This window comes from Pseudophryne corroboree, chromosome 3 (assembly GCF_028390025.1).
Source record: "Pseudophryne corroboree isolate aPseCor3 chromosome 3, aPseCor3.hap2, whole genome shotgun sequence".
Classification (NCBI taxonomy): Eukaryota; Metazoa; Chordata; class Amphibia; order Anura; family Myobatrachidae; genus Pseudophryne; species Pseudophryne corroboree.
The window spans coordinates 172286567-172309578 of record NC_086446.1 but is presented as its reverse complement, the minus strand read 5'-3'; positions in this window follow the sequence as shown (position 1 = coordinate 172309578).

Here is a 23012-nt window from a genome sequence, read left to right as displayed (position 1 = left end):
TATAAGGTTGCTACTGCCGGCTCAGATACATTAGTAGGGAGCTGGAAGGAATACTGTGAGACACACCAAGCACTGATATAAGGCTGCTACTGCCGGCTCAGATACATTAGTAGGGAGTTGGAAGGAATACTGCAAGACACGGCAAGCACTAATATAAGGTTGCTACTGCCGGCTCAGATACATTAGTAGGGAGTTGGAAGGAATACTGAGAGTCACAGCAAGCACTAATATAAGGCTGCTACTGCCGGCTCAGATGCATTAATAGGGAGCTGGAAGGAATACGGCGAGTCACACCAAGCACGAATATAAGGCTACTACTGCCTGCTCAGATACATTAGTAGAAAGCTGGAAGGAATACTGCGAGACACAACAAGCACTAATATAAGGCTGCTACTGCTGGCACAGATACATTAGTAGGGAGCTGAAAAGGAATACTACGAGACACGGCAAGCACTAAAATAAGGCTACTACTGCCGGCTCAGATACATTAGTAGGGAGCTGGAAGGAATACTGTGGGACACACCAAGCACTGATATAAGGCTGCTACTGCCGGCTCAGATACATTAGTAGGGAGTTGGAAGGAATACTGCGAGACACAACAAGCACTAATATAAGGCTACTACTGCCGGCTCAGATACATTAGTAGGGAGCTGGAAGGAAGACTGCGAGTCACACCAAGCACTAATATAAGGCTACTACTGCCGGCTCAGATACATTAGTAGGGAGTTGGAAGGAATACTGTGTCACGATCCGGGTATCTGGACGCCATTTCTTACCCATCAGATGCCTCCTAAGGCTGGCTCAGCGCTCCAGGACCGGATCCCATCTGTTATCCTGATGTGTACATTCCTGTATCCTCTCCTGTCACTCTGGGACGCTGTCACAGTAAACGCCATATTACACCTGGCATGGCGTCTCCCGCGGCCTCCGCCGCCGTCCCTGAACTTCTGCATGCAGAGTGTCTGAGTGGCGATTACGTCAGCCGCGGCCTCCGCTGTGTCCGCGTGGTTGGATGTGCATCTGTCAGCCTGGCGCCTCCTGTCTCCGGTGGCCGGCGCCGCCATTACTGTTTTCATTACCACATGGATTACAAACCAAACTTCCCTCCAAGTGTCTGCATGGGCGCAGCCATCTTGGATTCTGTCAGCTGATCATTTCCACCAATCTGTTCTCAGTATTGATAATCTGCATAATTGCCTAGCCAATCCCTTCCTTGCTGCAGGTATAAATACACTGTGCCTGAGCAAGGAAGGCGTCAGTGCTCTGGTTGTCAAACCTAGTTCCTGTTTGTCTCTCTCCTGTGATTGTCTTCCAGGTTCCAGCTCCTGTCTCAAGACTTCCACTATAGAGACCCGCACCAGCATTCCACCTGCGGTGTAGCCTGACTCTCCAATCCATTGTGGATTCATCTGTTTCCAGCTACAACATTACCTGCTTCCAGCAGAGTACAGCTTCCCTTAAAGGGCCGGTGTCCTTTCTACACTTTACCACTCTCCACCGGTATTATTATTTCTCCGCTCTCAAGTTCTACATTTCAGTTCATATTTCATCGCTCCCAAGTTCATTTATTATTTAACTGGTTCCAGCCAGTATCCACTCCGTGCTAACAACAGTCTGGTTCCAGCCAGTATCCACAGCAGCTGTTTTATCTTCAGCAACCCAGCTTTTTCTGGAACACCAGCTGGCACAATCCTGGGTTATCTCCATTGCTACAGTCGGGCCTGGTAAGGACTTTCCATCTAGAAGATCATAAGAACTATCTCACACTACCAGTGCCCTGTGGCTCCTGCCATCCTGTAGTACCCAGGAACTGTATTTATTCTTTGCTGACTTTTACGTTTTCTTTTACTGCTGCTGTGTTGCGGAGTTGTCATAATAAACATCATTGACTTTTATCCAAGTTGTCGTGGTCACGCCTTCGGGCAGTTATTATTCATGTTACTTACATGTCCAGGGGTCTGATACAACCTCCCAGGTTCCGGTACATCTCAGCCCCTACAACTGAGGCTGCCTCCCGTCAGCTCAGGCCCTCAGTTGTGACATACTGAGAGTCACAGCAAGCACTAATATAAGGCTGCTACTGCCGGCTCAGATACATTAGTAGGGAGTTGGAAGGAATACTGCAAGACACGGCAAGCACTAATATAAGGTTGCTACTGCCGGCTCAGATACATTAGTAGGGAGCTGGAAGGAATACTGTGAGACACACCAAGCACTGATATAAGGCTGCTACTGCCGGCTCAGATACATTAGTAGGGAGTTGGAAGGAATACTGCGAGACACAACAAGCACTAATATAAGGCTACTACTGCCGGCTCAGATACATTAGTAGGGAGTTGGAAGGAATACTGAGAGTCACAGCAAGCACTAATATAAGGCTGCTACTGCCGGCTCAGATACATTAGTAGGGAGTTGGAAGGAATACTGCAAGACACGACAAGCACTAATATAAGGTTGCTACTGCCGGCTCAGATACATTAGTAGGGAGCTGGAAGGAATACTGTGAGACACACCAAGCACTGATATAAGGCTGCTACTGCCGGCTCAGATACATTAGTAGGGAGTTGGAAGGAATACTGCAAGACACGGCAAGCACTAATATAAGGTTGCTACTGCCGGCTCAGATACATTAGTAGGGAGTTGGAAGGAATACTGCAAGACACAACAAGCACTAATATAAGGCTACTACTGCCGGCTCAGATACATTAGTAGGGAGTTGGAAGGAATACTGTGAGACACGGCAAGCACTAATATAAGGCTACTACTGCCGGCTCAGATACATTAGTAGGGAGCTGGAAGGAATACTGCGAGTCACACCAAGCACTAATATAAGGCTACTACTGGCGGCTCAGATACATTAGTAGGGAGTTGGAAGGAATACTGAGAGTCACAGCAAGCACTAATATAAGGCTGCTACTGCTGGCTCAGATACATTAGTAGGGAGTTGGAAGGAATACTGCAAGACACGGCAAGCACTAATATAAGGCTGCTACTGCCGGCTCAGATACATTAGTAGGGAGCTGGAAGGAATACTGCGAGAAACAACAAGCACTAATATAAGGCTGCTACTGCTGGCACAGATACATTAGTAGGGAGCTGAAAAGGAATACTACGAGACACGGCAAGCACTAAAATAAGGCTACTACTGCCGGCTCAGATACATTAGTAGGGAGTTGGAAGGAATACTGCAAGACACACCATGCACTAATATAAGGCTGCTACTGCCTGCTCAGATACATTAGTAGAAAGCTGGAAGGAATACTGCGAGACACAACAAGCACTAATATAAGGCTGCTACTGCTGGCACAGATACATTAGTAGGGAGCTGAAAAGGAATACTACGAGACACGGCAAGCACTAAAATAAGGCTACTACTGCCGGCTCAGAAACATTAGTAGGGAGTTGGAAGGAATACTGCAAGACACACCAAGCACTAATATAAGGCTGCTACTGCCGGCTCAGATATATTAGTAGGGAGTTGGAAGGAATACTGCGAGACACGGCAAGCACTAATATAAGGCTACTACTGCCGGCTCAGATACATTAGTAGGGAGTTGGAAGGAATACTGCGAGACACACCAAGCTCTAATAAAAGACTACTACTGCCGGCTCAGATACATTAGTAGGGAGTTGGAAGGTATACTGCAAGACACGGCAAGCACTAATATAAGGTTGCTACTGCCGGCTCAGATACATTAGTAGGGAGTTGGAAGGAATACTGCAAGACACAACAAGCACTAATATAAGGCTACTACTGCCGGCTCAGATACATTAGTAGGGAGTTGGAAGGAATACTGCAAGACACAACAAGCACTAATATAAGGCTACTACTGCCGGCTCAGATACATTAGTAGGGAGTTGGAAGGAATACTGCGAGACACGGCAAGCACTAATATAAGGCTGCTACTGCCGGCTCAGATACATTAGTAGGGAGTTGGAAGGAATACTGCGAGACACGGCAAGCACTAATATAAGGCTACTACTGCCGGCTCAGATACATTAGTAGGGAGTTGGAAGGAATACTGCGAGACACACCAAGCTCTAATAAAAGACTACTACTGCCGGCTCAGATACATTAGTAGGGAGTTGGAAGGTATACTGCAAGACACGGCAAGCACTAATATAAGGTTGCCACTGCCGGCTCAGATACATTAGTAGGGAGTTGGAAGGAATACTGCAAGACACAACAAGCACTAATATAAGGCTACTACTGCCGGCTCAGATACATTAGTAGGGAGTTGGAAGGAATACTGCGAGACACGGCAAGCACTAATATAAAGCTGCTACTGACGGCTCAGATACATTAGTAGGGAGCTGGAAGGAATACTGCGAGTCACACCTAGCACTAATATAAGGCTACTACTGCCGGCTCAGATACATTAGTAGGGAACTGGAAGGAATACTGTGAGACACGGCAAGCACTAATATAAGGCTGCTACTGCCGGCTCAGATACATTAGTAGGTGTCACAACTGAGGGACTGAGCAGACGGGAGGCAGCCTCAGTTGTAGGGGCTGAGATGTAATGGAACCTGGGAGGTTGTATCAGACCCCTAGACATGTAAGTAACATGTAGAATAACTGCCCGAAGGCGTGACCACGACAACCAGGATAAAAGTCAATGATGTTTATTATGACATACTCCGTAACACAGCAGCAAATAAGAAAACATAAAACTCAGCAGGGAAATAATACAGTTCCTGGGTACTACAGGGTGGCAAGGGCCACAGGGCTCTGATAGTATGAGATAGTTCTTAATAATCTTCTAGGTGGAAAGTCCTTACCAGGCCCGACTGTAGCAATGGAAATAGCCCAGGATCGTACCAGCTGGTGTTCCAGGAAAAGCTGGGCTGCTGTGGGTAAAACGGCTGCTGTGGATACTGGCTGAAACCAGACTGATGTTGACACGGAGTGAATACTGGCTGGAACCAGTTAAATAATAAATGTAGCTTGAGAGCGATGAAATATGAAAGTGATGTTTGGAGCTTGAGAGCGGTGAAATAATAATGCCGGTGATAAATGATACTCTGCAGAAAAGGGTACCGGCACTTTAAGAAGAGCTGACCTCTGCTGGAAGCTGGATGCTGAAAGCAGGTGGATCTGTAGCTGGAAGTAGATGAATCCAAATGGATAGGAGAGTCAGGCTACACCGCAGGTGGAATGCTGGTGCGGGTCTCTTTAGTGGAGGTTTGGAGATAGGAACTGGAACCTGGAAAACAACCACAGGAGAGAGACAAACTGGAACTAGGTTTGACAACCAAAGCACTGACGCCTTCCTTGCTCAGGCACAGATTACTTATACCTGCAGCAAGGAAGGGATTGGCTAGGCAATTATGCAGATTAACAATGCAGACAGCAGATTGGTGGAAATGAACAGATGATAGAATCCAAGATGGCTGCGCCCATGCAGACACTTGGAGGGAAGTTTGGTTTGTAATCCATGAGGGAATTAAAACAGTAATGGCGGCGCCGGCCACAGGAGACAGGAGACGCCAGACTGATAAGTGCACATTTAACCACGCGGGCACAGCGGAGGCCGCGGCTGACGTAATCGCCACTCTGACACTCTGCATGCAGAAACTCAGGGACAGCGGCGGAGGCCGCGGGAGACGCCATTCCGGATGTAACATGGCGCCGCGGTGACCGCGTCTCAGAGTGACAGGAGAGGAGGCAGGAATGTGGATATCAGTATAACAGATGGGATCCGGTCCTGGAACGCTGAGCCAGCCTTAGGAGGCATCTGAAGGGTAAGTAATGGCGTCCAGATACCCGGATCGTGACAGTAGGGAGCTGGAAGGAATACTGCGGTCACACCAAGCACTAATATAAGGCTACTACTGCCTGCTCAGATACATTAGTAGGGAGCTGGAAGGAATACTGCGAGAAACAACAAGCAGTAATATAAGGCTGCTACTGCTGGCACAGATACATTAGTAGGGAGCTGAAAAGGAATACTACGAGACACGGCAAGCACTAAAATAAGGCTACTACTGCCGGCTCAGATACATTAGTAGGGAGTTGGAAGGAATACTGCAAGACACACCAAGCACTAATATAAGGCTGCTACTGCCGGCTCAGATACATTAGTAGGGAGTTGGAAGTAATACTGCGAGACACGGCAAGCACTAATATAAGGCTACTACTGCCGGCTCAGATACATTAGTAGGGAGCCGGAAGGAATACTGTGAGACACGGCAAGCACTAATATAAGACTACTACTGCCGGCTCAGATACATTAGTAGGGAGTTGGAAGGAATACTGCGAGACACACCAAGCTCTAATAAAAGACTACTACTGCCGGCTCAGATACATTAGTAGGGAGTTGGAAGGAATACTGCGAGACACACCAAGCACTAATATAAGGCTGCTACTGCCGGCTCAGATACATTAGTAGGGAGCTGGAAGGAATACTGCGAGTCACACCAAGCACTAATATAAGGCTACTACTGTCGGCTCAGATACATTAGTAGGGAGTTGGAAGGAATACTGAGAGTCACAGCAAGCACTAATATAAGGCTGCTACTGCCGGCTCAGATACATTAGTAGGGAGTTGGAAGGAATACTGCAAGACACGGCAAGCACTAATATAAGGCTGCTACTGCCGGCTCAGATACATTAGTAGGGAGCTGGAAGGAATACTGCGAGAAACAACAAGCACTAATATAAGGCTGCTACTGCTGGCACAGATACATTAGTAGGGAGCTGAAAAGGAATACTACGAGACACGGCAAGCACTAAAATAAGGCTACTACTGCCGGCTCAGATACATTAGTAGGGAGTTGGAAGGAATACTGCAAGACACACCAAGCACTAATATAAGGCTGCTACTGCCTGCTCAGATACATTAGTAGAAAGCTGGAAGGAATACTGCGAGACACAACAAGCACTAATATAAGGCTGCTACTGCTGGCACAGATACATTAGTAGGGAGCTGAAAAGGAATACTACGAGACACGGCAAGCACTAAAATAAGGCTACTACTGCCGGCTCAGAAACATTAGTAGGGAGTTGGAAGGAATACTGCAAGACACACAAAGCACTAATATAAGGCTGCTACTGCCGGCTCAGATACATTAGTAGGGAGTTGGAAGGAATACTGCGAGACACGGCAAGCACTAATATAAGGCTACTACTGCCGGCTCAGATACATTAGTAGGGAGTTGGAAGGTATACTGCAAGACACGGCAAGCACTAATATAAGGTTGCTACTGCCGGCTCAGATACATTAGTAGGGAGTTGGAAGGAATACTGCAAGACACAACAAGCACTAATATAAGGCTACTACTGCCGGCTCAGATACATTAGTAGGGAGTTGGAAGGAATACTGCGAGACAAGGCAAGCACTAATATAAGGCTGCTACTGCCGGCTCAGATACATTAGTAGGGAGTTGGAAGGAATACTGCGAGACACGGCAAGCACTAATATAAAGCTGCTACTGACGGCTCAGATACATTAGTAGGGAGCTGGAAGGAATACTGCGAGTCACACCTAGCACTAATATAAGGCTACTACTGCCGGCTCAGATACATTAGTAGGGAGCTGGAAGGAATACTGTGAGACACGGCAAGCACTAATATAAGGCTGCTACTGCCGGCTCAGATACATTAGTAGGTGTCACAACTGAGGGACTGAGCTGACGGGAGGCAGCCTCAGTTGTAGGGGCTGAGATGTAATGGAACCTGGGAGGTTGTATCAGACCCCTAGACATGTAAGTAACATGTAGAATAACTGCCCGAAGGCGTGACCACGACAACCAGGATAAAAGTCATTGATGTTTTTTATGACATACTCCGTAACACAGCAGCAAATAAGAAAACATAAAACTCAGCAGGGAAATAATACAGTTCCTGGGTACTACAGGGTGGCAAGGGCCACAGGGCTCTGATAGTATGAGATAGTTCTTAATAATCTTCTAGGTGGAAAGTCCTTACCAGGCCCGACTGTAGCAATGGAAATAGCCCAGGATCGTACCAGCTGGTGTTCCAGGAAAAGCTGGGCTGCTGTGGGTAAAACGGCTGCTGTGGATACTGGCTGAAACCAGACTGATGTTGACACGGAGTGAATACTGGCTGGAACCAGTTAAATAATAAATGTAGCTTGAGAGCGATGAAATATGAAAGTGATGTTTGGAGCTTGAGAGCGGTGAAATAATAATGCCGGTGATAAATGATACTCTGCAGAAAAGGGTATCGGCACTTTAAGAAGAGCTGACCTCTGCTGGAAGCTGGATGCTGAAAGCAGGTGGATCTGTAGCTGGAAGCAGATGAATCCAAATGGATAGGAGAGTCAGGCTACACCGCAGGTGGAATGCTGGTGCGGGTCTCTTTAGTGGAGGTTTGGAGATAGGAACTGGAACCTGGAAAACAACCACAGGAGAGAGACAAACTGGAACTAGGTTTGACAACCAAAGCACTGACGCCTTCCTTGCTCAGGCACAGATTACTTATACCTGCAGCAAGGAAGGGATTGGCTAGGCAATTATGCAGATTAACAATGCAGACAGCAGATTGGTGGAAATGAACAGATGATAGAATCCAAGATGGCTGCGCCCATGCAGACACTTGGAGGGAAGTTTGGTTTGTAATCCATGTGGGAATTAAAACAGTAATGGCGGCGCCGGCCACAGGAGACAGGAGACGCCAGACTGATAAGTGCACATTTAACCACGCGGGCACAGCGGAGGCCGCGGCTGACGTAATCGCCACTCTGACACTCTGCATGCAGAAACTCAGGGACAGCGGCGGAGGCCGCGGGAGACGCCATTCCGGATGTAACATGGCGCCGCGGTGACCGCGTCTCAGAGTGACAGGAGAGGAGGCAGGAATGTGGATATCAGTATAACAGATGGGATCCGGTCCTGGAACGCTGAGCCAGCCTTAGGAGGCATCTGAAGGGTAAGTAATGGCGTCCAGATACCCGGATCGTGACAGTAGGGAGCTGGAAGGAATACTGCGGTCACACCAAGCACTAATATAAGGCTACTACTGCCTGCTCAGATACATTAGTAGGGAGCTGGAAGGAATACTGCGAGAAACAACAAGCAGTAATATAAGGCTGCTACTGCTGGCACAGATACATTAGTAGGGAGCTGAAAAGGAATACTACGAGACACGGCAAGCACTAAAATAAGGCTACTACTGCCGGCTCAGATACATTAGTAGGGAGTTGGAAGGAATACTGCAAGACACACCAAGCACTAATATAAGGCTGCTACTGCCGGCTCAGATACATTAGTAGGGAGTTGGAAGTAATACTGCGAGACACGGCAAGCACTAATATAAGGCTACTACTGCCGGCTCAGATACATTAGTAGGGAGCCGGAAGGAATACTGTGAGACACGGCAAGCACTAATATAAGACTACTACTGCCGGCTCAGATACATTAGTAGGGAGTTGGAAGGAATACTGCGAGACACACCAAGCTCTAATAAAAGACTACTACTGCCGGCTCAGATACATTAGTAGGGAGTTGGAAGGAATACTGCGAGACACACCAAGCACTAATATAAGGCTGCTACTGCCGGCTCAGATACATTAGTAGGGAGCTGGAAGGAATACTGCGAGTCACACCAAGCACTAATATAAGGCTACTACTGTCGGCTCAGATATATTAGTAGGGAGTTGGAAGGAATACTGAGAGTCACAGCAAGCACTAATATAAGGCTGCTACTGCCGGCTCAGATACATTAGTAGGGAGTTGGAAGGAATACTGCAAGACACGGCAAGCACTAATATAAGGTTGCTACTGCCGGCTCAGATACATTAGTAGGAAACTGGAAGGAATACTGTGAGACACACCAAGCACTGATATAAGGCTGCTACTGCCGGCTCAGATACATTAGTAGGGAGTTGGAAGGAATACTGCAAGACACGGCAAGCACTAATATAAGGTTGCTACTGCCGGCTCAGATACATTAGTAGGGAGTTGGAAGGAATACTGCAAGACACAACAAGCACTAATATAAGGCTACTACTGCCGGCTCAGATACATTAGTAGGGAGTTGGAAGGAACACTGCGAGACACGGCAAGCACTAATATAAGGCTACTACTGCCGGCTCAGATACATTAGTAGGGAGCTGGAAGGAATACTGCGAGTCACACCAAGCACTAATATAAGGCTACTACTGCCGGCTCAGATACATTAGTAGGGAGTTGGAAGGAATACTGAGAGTCACAGCAAGCACTAATATAAGGCTGCTACTGCCGGCTCAGATACATTAGTAGGGAGTTGGAAGGAATACTGCGAGACACGGCAAGCACTAATATAAGGCTGCTACTGCCGGCTCAGATACATTAGTAGGGAGTTGGAAGGAATACTGCGAGTCACACCTAGCACTAATATAAGGCTACTACTGCTGGCTCAGATACATTAGTAGGGAGCTGGAAGGAATACTGTGAGACACGGCAAGCACTAATATAAGGCTGCTACTGCCGGCTCAGATACATTAGTAGGGAGCTGGAAGGAATACTGCGAGTCACACCAAGCACTAATATAAGGCTACTACTGCCTGCTCAGATACATTAGTAGGGAGCTGGAAGGAATACTGCGAGAAACAACAAGCACTAATATAAGGCTGCTACTGCTGGCACAGATAAATTAGTAGGGAGCTGAAAAGGAATACTACGAGACACGGCAAGCACTAAAATAAGGCTACTACTGCCGGCTCAGATACATTAGTAGGGAGTTGGAAGGAATACTGCAAGACACACCAAGCACTAATATAAGGCTGCTACTGCCTGCTCAGATACATTAGTAGAAAGCTAGAAGGAATACTGCGAGACACAACAAGCACTAATGTAAGGCTGCTACTGCCGGCACAGATACATTAGTAGGGAGCTGAAAGGAATACTGTGAGACACGGCAAGCACTAATATAAGGCTGCTACTGCTGGCACAGATACATTAGTAGGGAGTTGGAAAGGAATACTACGAGACACGGCAAGCACTAAAATAAGGCTACTACTGCCGGCTCAGATACATTAGTAGGGAGTTGGAAGGAATACTGCAAGACACACCAAGAACTAATATAAGGCTGCTACTGCCGGCTCAGATACATTAGTAGGGAGTTGGAAGGAATACTGCGAGACACGGCAAGCACTAATATAAGGCTACTACTGCCGGCTCAGATACATTAGTAGGGAGCCGGAAGGAATACTGTGAGACACAGCAAGCACTAATATAAGACTACTACTGCCGGCTCAGATACATTAGTAGGGAGTTGGAAGGAATACTGCGAGACACGGCAAGCACTAATATAAGACTACTACTGCCGGCTCAGATACATTAGTAGGGAGTTGGAAGGAATACTGCGAGACACACCAAGCTCTAATAAAAGACTACTACTGCCGGCTCAGATACATTAGTAGGGAGTTGGAAGGAATACTGCGAGACACACCAAGCACTAAAATAAGGCTACTACTGCCGGCTCAGATACATTAGTAGGGAGTTGGAAGGAATACTGCAAGACACACCAAGAACTAATATAAGGCTGCTACTGCCGGCTCAGATACATTAGTAGGGAGTTGGAAGGAATACTGCGAGACACGGCAAGCACTAATATAAGGCTACTACTGCCGGCTCAGATACATTAGTAGGGAGCCGGAAGGAATACTGTGAGACACAGCAAGCACTAATATAAGACTACTACTGCCGGCTCAGATACATTAGTAGGGAGTTGGAAGGAATACTGCGAGACACGGCAAGCACTAATATAAGGCTACTACTGCCGGCTCAGATACATTAGTAGGGAGCCGGAAGGAATACTGTGAGACACGGCAAGCACTAATATAAGACTACTACTGCCGGCTCAGATACATTAGTAGGGAGTTGGAAGGAATACTGCGAGACACACCAAGCTCTAATAAAAGACTACTACTGCCGGCTCAGATACATTAGTAGGGAGTTGGAAGGAATACTGCGAGACACACCAAGCACTAATATAAGGCTGCTACTGCCGGCTCAGATACATTAGTAGGGAGCTGGAAGGAATACTGCGAGTCACACCAAGCACTAATATAAGGCTACTACTGTCGGCTCAGATACATTAGTAGGGAGTTGGAAGGAATACTGAGAGTCACAGCAAGCACTAATATAAGGCTGCTACTGCCGGCTCAGATACATTAGTAGGGAGTTGGAAGGAATACTGCAAGACACGGCAAGCACTAATATAAGGCTGCTACTGCCGGCTCAGATACATTAGTAGGGAGCTGGAAGGAATACTGCGAGAAACAACAAGCACTAATATAAGGCTGCTACTACTGGCACAGATACATTAGTAGGGAGCTGAAAAGGAATACTACGAGACACGGCAAGCACTAAAATAAGGCTACTACTGCCGGCTCAGATACATTAGTAGGGAGTTGGAAGGAATACTGCAAGACACACCAAGCACTAATATAAGGCTGCTACTGCCTGCTCAGATACATTAGTAGAAAGCTGGAAGGAATACTGCGAGACACAACAAGCACTAATATAAGGCTGCTACTGCTGGCACAGATACATTAGTAGGGAGCTAAAAAGGAATACTACGAGACACGGCAAGCACTAAAATAAGGCTACTACTGCCGGCTCAGAAACATTAGTAGGGAGTTGGAAGGAATACTGCAAGACACACAAAGCACTAATATAAGGCTGCTACTGCCGGCTCAGATACATTAGTAGGGAGTTGGAAGGAATACTGCGAGACACGGCAAGCACTAATATAAGGCTACTACTGCCGGCTCAGATACATTAGTAGGGAGTTGGAAGGTATACTGCAAGACACGGCAAGCACTAATATAAGGTTGCTACTGCCGGCTCAGATACATTAGTAGGGAGTTGGAAGGAATACTGCAAGACACAACAAGCACTAATATAAGGCTACTACTGCCGGCTCAGATACATTAGTAGGGAGTTGGAAGGAATACTGCGAGACAAGGCAAGCACTAATATAAGGCTGCTACTGCCGGCTCAGATACATTAGTAGGGAGTTGGAAGGAATACTGCGAGACACGGCAAGCACTAATATAAAGCTGCTACTGACGGCTCAGATACATTAGTAGGGAGCTGGAAGGAATACTGCGAGTCACACCTAGCACTAATATAAGGCTACTACTGCCGGCTCAGATACATTAGTAGGGAGCTGGAAGGAATACTGTGAGACACGGCAAGCACTAATATAAGGCTGCTACTGCCGGCTCAGATACATTAGTAGGTGTCACAACTGAGGGACTGAGCTGACGGGAGGCAGCCTCAGTTGTAGGGGCTGAGATGTAATGGAACCTGGGAGGTTGTATCAGACCCCTAGACATGTAAGTAACATGTAGAATAACTGCCCGAAGGCGTGACCACGACAACCAGGATAAAAGTCATTGATGTTTTTTATGACATACTCCGTAACACAGCAGCAAATAAGAAAACATAAAACTCAGCAGGGAAATAATACAGTTCCTGGGTACTACAGGGTGGCAAGGGCCACAGGGCTTTGATAGTATGAGATAGTTCTTAATAATCTTCTAGGTGGAAAGTCCTTACCAGGCCCGACTGTAGCAATGGAAATAGCCCAGGATCGTACCAGCTGGTGTTCCAGGAAAAGCTGGGCTGCTGTGGGTAAAACGGCTGCTGTGGATACTGGCTGAAACCAGACTGATGTTGACACGGAGTGAATACTGGCTGGAACCAGTTAAATAATAAATGTAGCTTGAGAGCGATGAAATATGAAAGTGATGTTTGGAGCTTGAGAGCGGTGAAATAATAATGCCGGTGATAAATGATACTCTGCAGAAAAGGGTATCGGCACTTTAAGAAGAGCTGACCTCTGCTGGAAGCTGGATGCTGAAAGCAGGTGGATCTGTAGCTGGAAGCAGATGAATCCAAATGGATAGGAGAGTCAGGCTACACCGCAGGTGGAATGCTGGTGCGGGTCTCTTTAGTGGAGGTTTGGAGATAGGAACTGGAACCTGGAAAACAACCACAGGAGAGAGACAAACTGGAACTAGGTTTGACAACCAAAGCACTGACGCCTTCCTTGCTCAGGCACAGATTACTTATACCTGCAGCAAGGAAGGGATTGGCTAGGCAATTATGCAGATTAACAATGCAGACAGCAGATTGGTGGAAATGAACAGATGATAGAATCCAAGATGGCTGCGCCCATGCAGACACTTGGAGGGAAGTTTGGTTTGTAATCCATGTGGGAATTAAAACAGTAATGGCGGCGCCGGCCACAGGAGACAGGAGACGCCAGACTGATAAGTGCACATTTAACCACGCGGGCACAGCGGAGGCCGCGGCTGACGTAATCGCCACTCTGACACTCTGCATGCAGAAACTCAGGGACAGCGGCGGAGGCCGCGGGAGACGCCATTCCGGATGTAACATGGCGCCGCGGTGACCGCGTCTCAGAGTGACAGGAGAGGAGGCAGGAATGTGGATATCAGTATAACAGATGGGATCCGGTCCTGGAACGCTGAGCCAGCCTTAGGAGGCATCTGAAGGGTAAGTAATGGCGTCCAGATACCCGGATCGTGACAGTAGGGAGCTGGAAGGAATACTGCGGTCACACCAAGCACTAATATAAGGCTACTACTGCCTGCTCAGATACATTAGTAGGGAGCTGGAAGGAATACTGCGAGAAACAACAAGCAGTAATATAAGGCTGCTACTGCTGGCACAGATACATTAGTAGGGAGCTGAAAAGGAATACTACGAGACACGGCAAGCACTAAAATAAGGCTACTACTGCCGGCTCAGATACATTAGTAGGGAGTTGGAAGGAATACTGCAAGACACACCAAGCACTAATATAAGGCTGCTACTGCCGGCTCAGATACATTAGTAGGGAGTTGGAAGTAATACTGCGAGACACGGCAAGCACTAATATAAGGCTACTACTGCCGGCTCAGATACATTAGTAGGGAGCCGGAAGGAATACTGTGAGACACGGCAAGCACTAATATAAGACTACTACTGCCGGCTCAGATACATTAGTAGGGAGTTGGAAGGAATACTGCGAGACACACCAAGCTCTAATAAAAGACTACTACTGCCGGCTCAGATACATTAGTAGGGAGTTGGAAGGAATACTGCGAGACACACCAAGCACTAATATAAGGCTGCTACTGCCGGCTCAGATACATTAGTAGGGAGCTGGAAGGAATACTGCGAGTCACACCAAGCACTAATATAAGGCTACTACTGTCGGCTCAGATACATTAGTAGGGAGTTGGAAGGAATACTGAGAGTCACAGCAAGCACTAATATAAGGCTGCTACTGCCGGCTCAGATACATTAGTAGGGAGTTGGAAGGAATACTGCAAGACACGGCAAGCACTAATATAAGGTTGCTACTGCCGGCTCAGATACATTAGTAGGAAACTGGAAGGAATACTGTGAGACACACCAAGCACTGATATAAGGCTGCTACTGCCGGCTCAGATACATTAGTAGGGAGTTGGAAGGAATACTGCAAGACACGGCAAGCACTAATATAAGGTTGCTACTGCCGGCTCAGATACATTAGTAGGGAGTTGGAAGGAATACTGCAAGACACAACAAGCACTAATAAAAGGCTACTACTGCCGGCTCAGATACATTAGTAGGGAGTTGGAAGGAACACTGCGAGACACGGCAAGCACTAATATAAGGCTACTACTGCCGGCTCAGATACATTAGTAGGGAGCTGGAAGGAATACTGCGAGTCACACCAAGCACTAATATAAGGCTACTACTGCCGGCTCAGATACATTAGTAGGGAGTTGGAAGGAATACTGAGAGTCACAGCAAGCACTAATATAAGGCTGCTACTGCCGGCTCAGATACATTAGTAGGGAGTTGGAAGGAATACTGCGAGACACGGCAAGCACTAATATAAGGCTGCTACTGCCGGCTCAGATACATTAGTAGGGAGTTGGAAGGAATACTGCGAGTCACACCTAGCACTAATATAAGGCTACTACTGCTGGCTCAGATACATTAGTAGGGAGCTGGAAGGAATACTGTGAGACACGGCAAGCACTAATATAAGGCTGCTACTGCCGGCTCAGATACATTAGTAGGGAGCTGGAAGGAATACTGCGAGTCACACCAAGCACTAATATAAGGCTACTACTGCCTGCTCAGATACATTAGTAGGGAGCTGGAAGGAATACTGCGAGAAACAACAAGCACTAATATAAGGCTGCTACTGCTGGCACAGATAAATTAGTAGGGAGCTGAAAAGGAATACTACGAGACACGGCAAGCACTAAAATAAGGCTACTACTGCCGGCTCAGATACATTAGTAGGGAGTTGGAAGGAATACTGCAAGACACACCAAGCACTAATATAAGGCTGCTACTGCCTGCTCAGATACATTAGTAGAAAGCTAGAAGGAATACTGCGAGACACAACAAGCACTAATGTAAGGCTGCTACTGCCGGCACAGATACATTAGTAGGGAGCTGAAAGGAATACTGTGAGACACGGCAAGCACTAATATAAGGCTGCTACTGCTGGCACAGATACATTAGTAGGGAGTTGGAAAGGAATACTACGAAACACGGCAAGCACTAAAATAAGGCTGCTACTGCCGGCTCAGATACATTAGTAGGGAGTTGGAAGGAATACTGCAAGACACACCAAGAACTAATATAAGGCTGCTACTGCCGGCTCAGATACATTAGTAGGGAGTTGGAAGGAATACTGCGAGACACGGCAAGCACTAATATAAGGCTACTACTGCCGGCTCAGATACATTAGTAGGGAGCCGGAAGGAATACTGTGAGACACAGCAAGCACTAATATAAGACTACTACTGCCGGCTCAGATACATTAGTAGGGAGTTGGAAGGAATACTGCGAGACACACCAAGCTCTAATAAAAGACTACTACTGCCGGCTCAGATACATTAGTAGGGAGTTGGAAGGAATACTGTGAGTCACACGAAGCACTAATATAAGGCTACTACTGCCGGCTCAGATACATTAGTAGGGAGCAGCAAGGAATACTGGGAGACACAACAAGCACTAATATAAGGCTACTACTGCCGGCTCAGATACATTAGTAGGGAGCTGGAAGGAATATTGCGAGTCACACCAAGCACTAATATAAGGCTGCTACTGCCGGCTCAGATACATTAGTAGGGAGTTGGAAGGAATACTGCAAGACACGGCAAGCACTAATATAAGGTTGCTACTGCCGGCTCAGATACATTAGTAGGGAGTTGGAAGGAACACTGTGAGACACACCAAGCACTGATATAAGGCTGCTACTGCCGGCTCAGATACATTAGTAGGGAGCTGGAAGGAATACTGCGAGTCACACCAAGCACTAATATAAGGCTACTACTGCCGGCTCAGATACATTAGTAGGGAGTTGGAAGGAATACTGCGAGACACGGCAAGCACTAATATAAGGCTACTACTGCCGGCTCAGGTACATTAGTAGGGAGCTAGAAGGAATACTGTGAGACACGGCAAGCACTAATATAAGGCAGCTACTGCCGGCTCCGATACATAAGTAGGGAGCTGGAAGGAATACGGCCAGTCACACCAAGCACTAATATAAGGCTGCTACTGCCGGCTCAGATACATTAGTAGGGAGTTGGAAGGAATACTGTGAGTCACACGAAGCACTAATATAAGGCTACTACTGCCGGCTCAGATACATTAGTAGGGAGCTGCATGGAATACTGGGAGACACAACAAACACTAATATAAGGCTACTACTGCCGGCTCAGATACATTGGTAGGGAGCAGGAAGGAATATTGCGAGTCACACCAAGCACTAATATAAGGCTACTACTGCCGGCTCAGATACATTAGTAGGGAGTTGGAAGGAATACTGAGAGTCACAGCAAGCACTAATATAAGGCTGCTACTGCCGGCTCAGATACATTAGTAGGGAGTTGGAAGGAATACTGCAAGACACGGCAAGCACTAATATAAGGTTGCTACTGCCGGCTCAGATACATTAGTAGGGAGTTGGAAGGAATACTGCAAGACACGGCAAGCACTAATATAAGGTTGCTACTGCCGGCTCAGATACATTAGTAGGAAGCTGGAAGGAATACTGTGAGACACACCAAGCACTGATATAAGGCTGCTACTGCCGGCTCAGATACATTAATAGGGAGTTGGAAGGAATACTGCGAGACACAACAAGCACTAATATAAGGCTACTACTGCCGGCTCAGATACATTAGTAGGGAGCTGGAAGGAATACTGCGAGTCACACCAAGCACTAATATAAGGCTACTACTGCCGGCTCAGATACATTAGTAGGGAGTTGGAAGGAATACTGAGAGTCACAGCAAGCACTAATATAAGGCTGCTACTGCCGGCTCAGATACATTAGTAGGGAGTTGGAAGGAATACTGCGAGACACGGCAAGCACTAATATAAGGCTGCTACTGCCGGCTCAGATACATTAGTAGGGAGTTGGAAGGAATACTGCAAGACACGGCAAGCACTAATATAAGGTTGCTACTGCCGGCTCAGATACATTAGTAGGGAGCTGGAAGGAATACTGTGAGACACACCAAGCACTAATATAAGGTTGCTACTGCCGGCTCAGATACATTAGTAGGGAGCTGGAAGGAATACTGTGAGACACACCAAGCACTGATATAAGGCTGCTACTGCCAGCTCAGATACATTAGTAGGGAGTTGGAAGTAATACTGCGAGACACAACAAGCACTAATATAAGGCTACTACTGCCGGCTCAGATACATTAGTTGGGAGCTGGAAGGAATACTGCGAGTCACACCAAGCACTAATATAAGGCTACTACTGCCGGCTCAGATACATTAGTAGGGAGTTGGAAGGAATACTGTGAGACACGGCAAGCACTAATATAAGGCTGCTACTGCCGGCTCCGATACATTAGTAGGGAGCTGGAAGGAATACGGCGAGTCACACCAAACACTAATATAAGGCTACTACTGCCGGCTCAGATACAATAGTAGGGAGCTGGAAGGAATACTGTGAGACACAACAAGCACTAATGTAAGGCTGCTACTGCCGGCACAGATACATTAGTAGGGAGCTAAAAAGGAATACTACGAGACACGGCAAGCACTAATATAAGGCTACTACTCCCGGCTCAGATACATTAGTAGGGAGCCGGAAGGAATACTGCGAGACACGGCAAGCACTAAAATTAGGCATCTTCTGCCGACTCAGAAACATTAGTAGGGAGCCGGAAGGAATACTGCGAGACACACTAGCACTAATATAAGGCTACTACTGCCGGCTCAGATGCATTAGTAGGGAGTTGGAAGGAATACTACGAGACACGGCAAGCACTAATATAAGGCTACTACTGCCACCTCAGAAACATTAGTAGGGAGCTGGAAGGAATACGGCGAGTCACACCAAGCACTAATATAAGGCTACTACTGCCGGTTCAGATATATAAGTATTGAGTTGGAAGGAATACGGCGAGTCACACAAAGCACTAATATAAGGCTACTATTGCCGGCTCAGATACATTAGTAGGGAGTTGGAAGGAATACTGCGAGACACGGCAAGCACTAATATAAGGCTACTACTGTCGGCTCAGATACATTAGTAGGGAGTTCGAAGGAATATGGCGAGACACAGCAAGCACTAATATAAGGCTACTACTGCTGGCTCAGCTACATTAGTAGGGAGTTGGAAGGAATACTGCGAGTCACACGAAGCACTAATATAAGGCTGCTACTGCCGGCTCAGATACATTAGTAGGGAGCTGCAAGGAATACTGAGAGACACAACAAGCACTAATATAAGGCTACTACTGCCGGCTCAGATACATTAGTAGGGAGCTGGAAGGAATATTGCGAGTCACACCAAGCACTAATATAAGGCTACTACTGCCGGCTCAGATACATTAGTAGGGAGTTGGAAGGAATACTGAGAATCACAGCAAGTACTAATATAAGGCTGCTACTGCTTGCTCAGATACATTAGTAGGGAGTTGGAAGGAATACTGCGAGACACGGCAAGCACTAATATAAGGCTGCTACTGCCGGCTCAGATACATTAGTAGGGAGTTGGAAGGAATACTGCGAGTCACACCAAGCACTAATATAAGGCTACTACTGCCGGCTCAGATACATTAGTAGGGAGTTGGAAGGAATACTGAGAGTCACAGCAAGCACTAATATAAGGCTGCTACTGCCGGCTCAGATACATTAGTAGGGAGTTGGAAGGAATACTGCGAGACACGGCAAGCACTAATATAAGGCTGCTACTGCCGGCTCAGATACATTAGTAGGGAGTTGGAAGGAATACTGCGAGTCACACCTAGCACTAATATAAGGCTACTACTGCTGGCTCAGATACATTAGTAGGGAGCTGGAAGGAATACTGTGAGACACGGCAAGCACTAATATAAGGCTGCTACTGCCGGCTCAGATACATTAGTAGGGAGCTGGAAGGAATACTGCGAGTCACACCAAGCACTAATATAAGGCTACTACTGCCTGCTCAGATACATTAGTAGGGAGCTGGAAGGAATACTGCGAGAAACAACAAGCACTAATATAAGGCTGTTACTGCTGGCACAGATAAATTAGTAGGGAGCTGAAAAGGAATACTACGAGACACGGCAAGCACTAAAATAAGGCTACTACTGCCGGCTCAGATACATTAGTAGGGAGTTGGAAGGAATACTGCAAGACACACCAAGCACTAATATAAGGCTGCTACTGCCTGCTCAGATACATTAGTAGAAAGCTAGAAGGAATACTGCGAGACACAACAAGCACTAATGTAAGGCTGCTACTGCCGGCACAGATACATTAGTAGGGAGCTGAAAGGAATACTGTGAGACACGGCAAGCACTAATATAAGGCTGCTACTGCCGGCTCAGATACATTAGTAGGGAGCCGGAAGGAATACTGTGAGACACAGCAAGCACTAATATAAGACTACTACTGCCGGCTCAGATACATTAGTAGGGAGTTGGAAGGAATACTGCGAGACACACCAAGCTCTAATAAAAGACTACTACTGCCGGCTCAGATACATTAGTAGGGAGTTGGAAGGAATACTGCGAGACAAACCAAGCACTAATATAAGGCTGCTACTGCCGGCTCAGATACATTAGTAGGGAGTTGGAAGGAATACTGTGAGTCACACGAAGCACTAATATAAGGCTACTACTGCCGGCTCAGATACATTAGTAGGGAGCAGCAAGGAATACTGGGAGACACAACAACACTAATATAAGGCTACTACTGCCGGCTCAGATACATTAGTAGGGAGCTGGAAGGAATATTGCGAGTCACACCAAGCACTAATATAAGGCTGCTACTGCCGGCTCAGATACATTAGTAGGGAGTTGGAAGGAATACTACAAGACACGGCAAGCACTAATATAAGGTTGCTACTGCCGGCTCAGATACATTAGTAGGGAGTTGGAAGGAACACTGTGAGACACACCAAGCACTGATATAAGGCTGCTACTGCCGGCTCAGATACATTAGTAGGGAGTTGGAAGGAATACTGCGAGACACAAGAAGCACTAATATAAGGCTACTACTGCCGGCTCAGATACATTAGTAGGGAGCTGGAAGGAATACTGCGAGTCACACCAAGCACTAATATAAGGCTACTACTGCCGGCTCAGATACATTAGTAGGGAGTTGGAAGGAATACTGCGAGACACGGCAAGCACTAATATAAGGCTGCTACTGCCGGCTCCGATATATAAGTAGGGAGCTGGAAGGAATACGGCCAGTCACACCAAGCACTAATATAAGGCTGCTACTGCCGGCTCAGATACATTAGTAGGGAGTTGGAAGGAATACTGTGAGTCACACGAAGCACTAATATAAGGCTACTACTGCCGGCTCAGATACATTAGTAGGGAGCTGCATGGAATACTGGGAGACACAACAAACACTAATATAAGGCTACTACTGCCGGCTCAGATACATTGGTAGGGAGCTGGAAGGAATATTGCGAGTCACACCAAGCACTAATATAAGGCTACTACTGCCGGCTCAGATACAATAGTAGGGAGTTGGAAGGAATACTGAGAGTCACAGCAAGCACTAATATAAGGCTGCTACTGCCGGCTCAGATACATTAGTAGGGAGTTGGAAGGAATACTGCAAGACACGGCAAGCACTAATATAAGGTTGCTACTGCCGGCTCAGATACATTAGTAGTGAGTTGGAAGGAATACTGCAAGACACGGCAAGCACTAATATAAGGTTGCTACTGCCGGCTCAGATACATTAGTAGGAAGCTGGAAGGAATACTGTGAGACACACCAAGCACTGATATAAGGCTGCTACTGCCGGCTCAGATACATTAATAGGGAGTTGGAAGGAATACTGCGAGACACAACAAGCACTAATATAAGGCTGCTACTGCCGGCTCAGATACATTAGTAGGGAGCTGGAAGGAACACTGCGAGTCACACCAAGCACTAATATAAGGCTGCTACTGCCGGCTCAGATACATTAGTAGGGAGTTGGAAGGAATACTGTGAGACACAACAAGCACTAATATAGGCTACTACTGCCGGCTCAGATACATTAGTAGGGAGTTGGAAGGAATACTGTGAGACACACCAAGCACTGATATAAGGCTGCTACTGCCGGCTCAGATACATTAGTAGGGAGTTGGAAGGAATACTGAGAGTCACAGCAAGCACTAATATAAGGCTGCTACTGCCGGCTCAGATACATTAGTAGGGAGTTGGAAGGAATACTGCGAGACACGGCAAGCACTAATATAAGGCTGCTACTGCCGGCTCAGATACATTAGTAGGGAGTTGGAAGGAATACTGTGAGACACAACAAGCACTAATATAGGCTACTACTGCCGGCTCAGATACATTAGTAGGGAGTTGGAAGGAATACTGTGAGACACGGCAAGCACTAATATAAGGCTGCTACTGCCGGCTCAGATACATTAGTAGGGAGCTGGAAGGAATACTGTGAGACACACCAAGCACTGATATAAGGTTGCTACTGCCGGCTCAGATACATTAGTAGGGAGCTGGAAGGAATACTGTGAGACACACCAAGCACTGATATAAGGCTGCTACTGCCGGCTC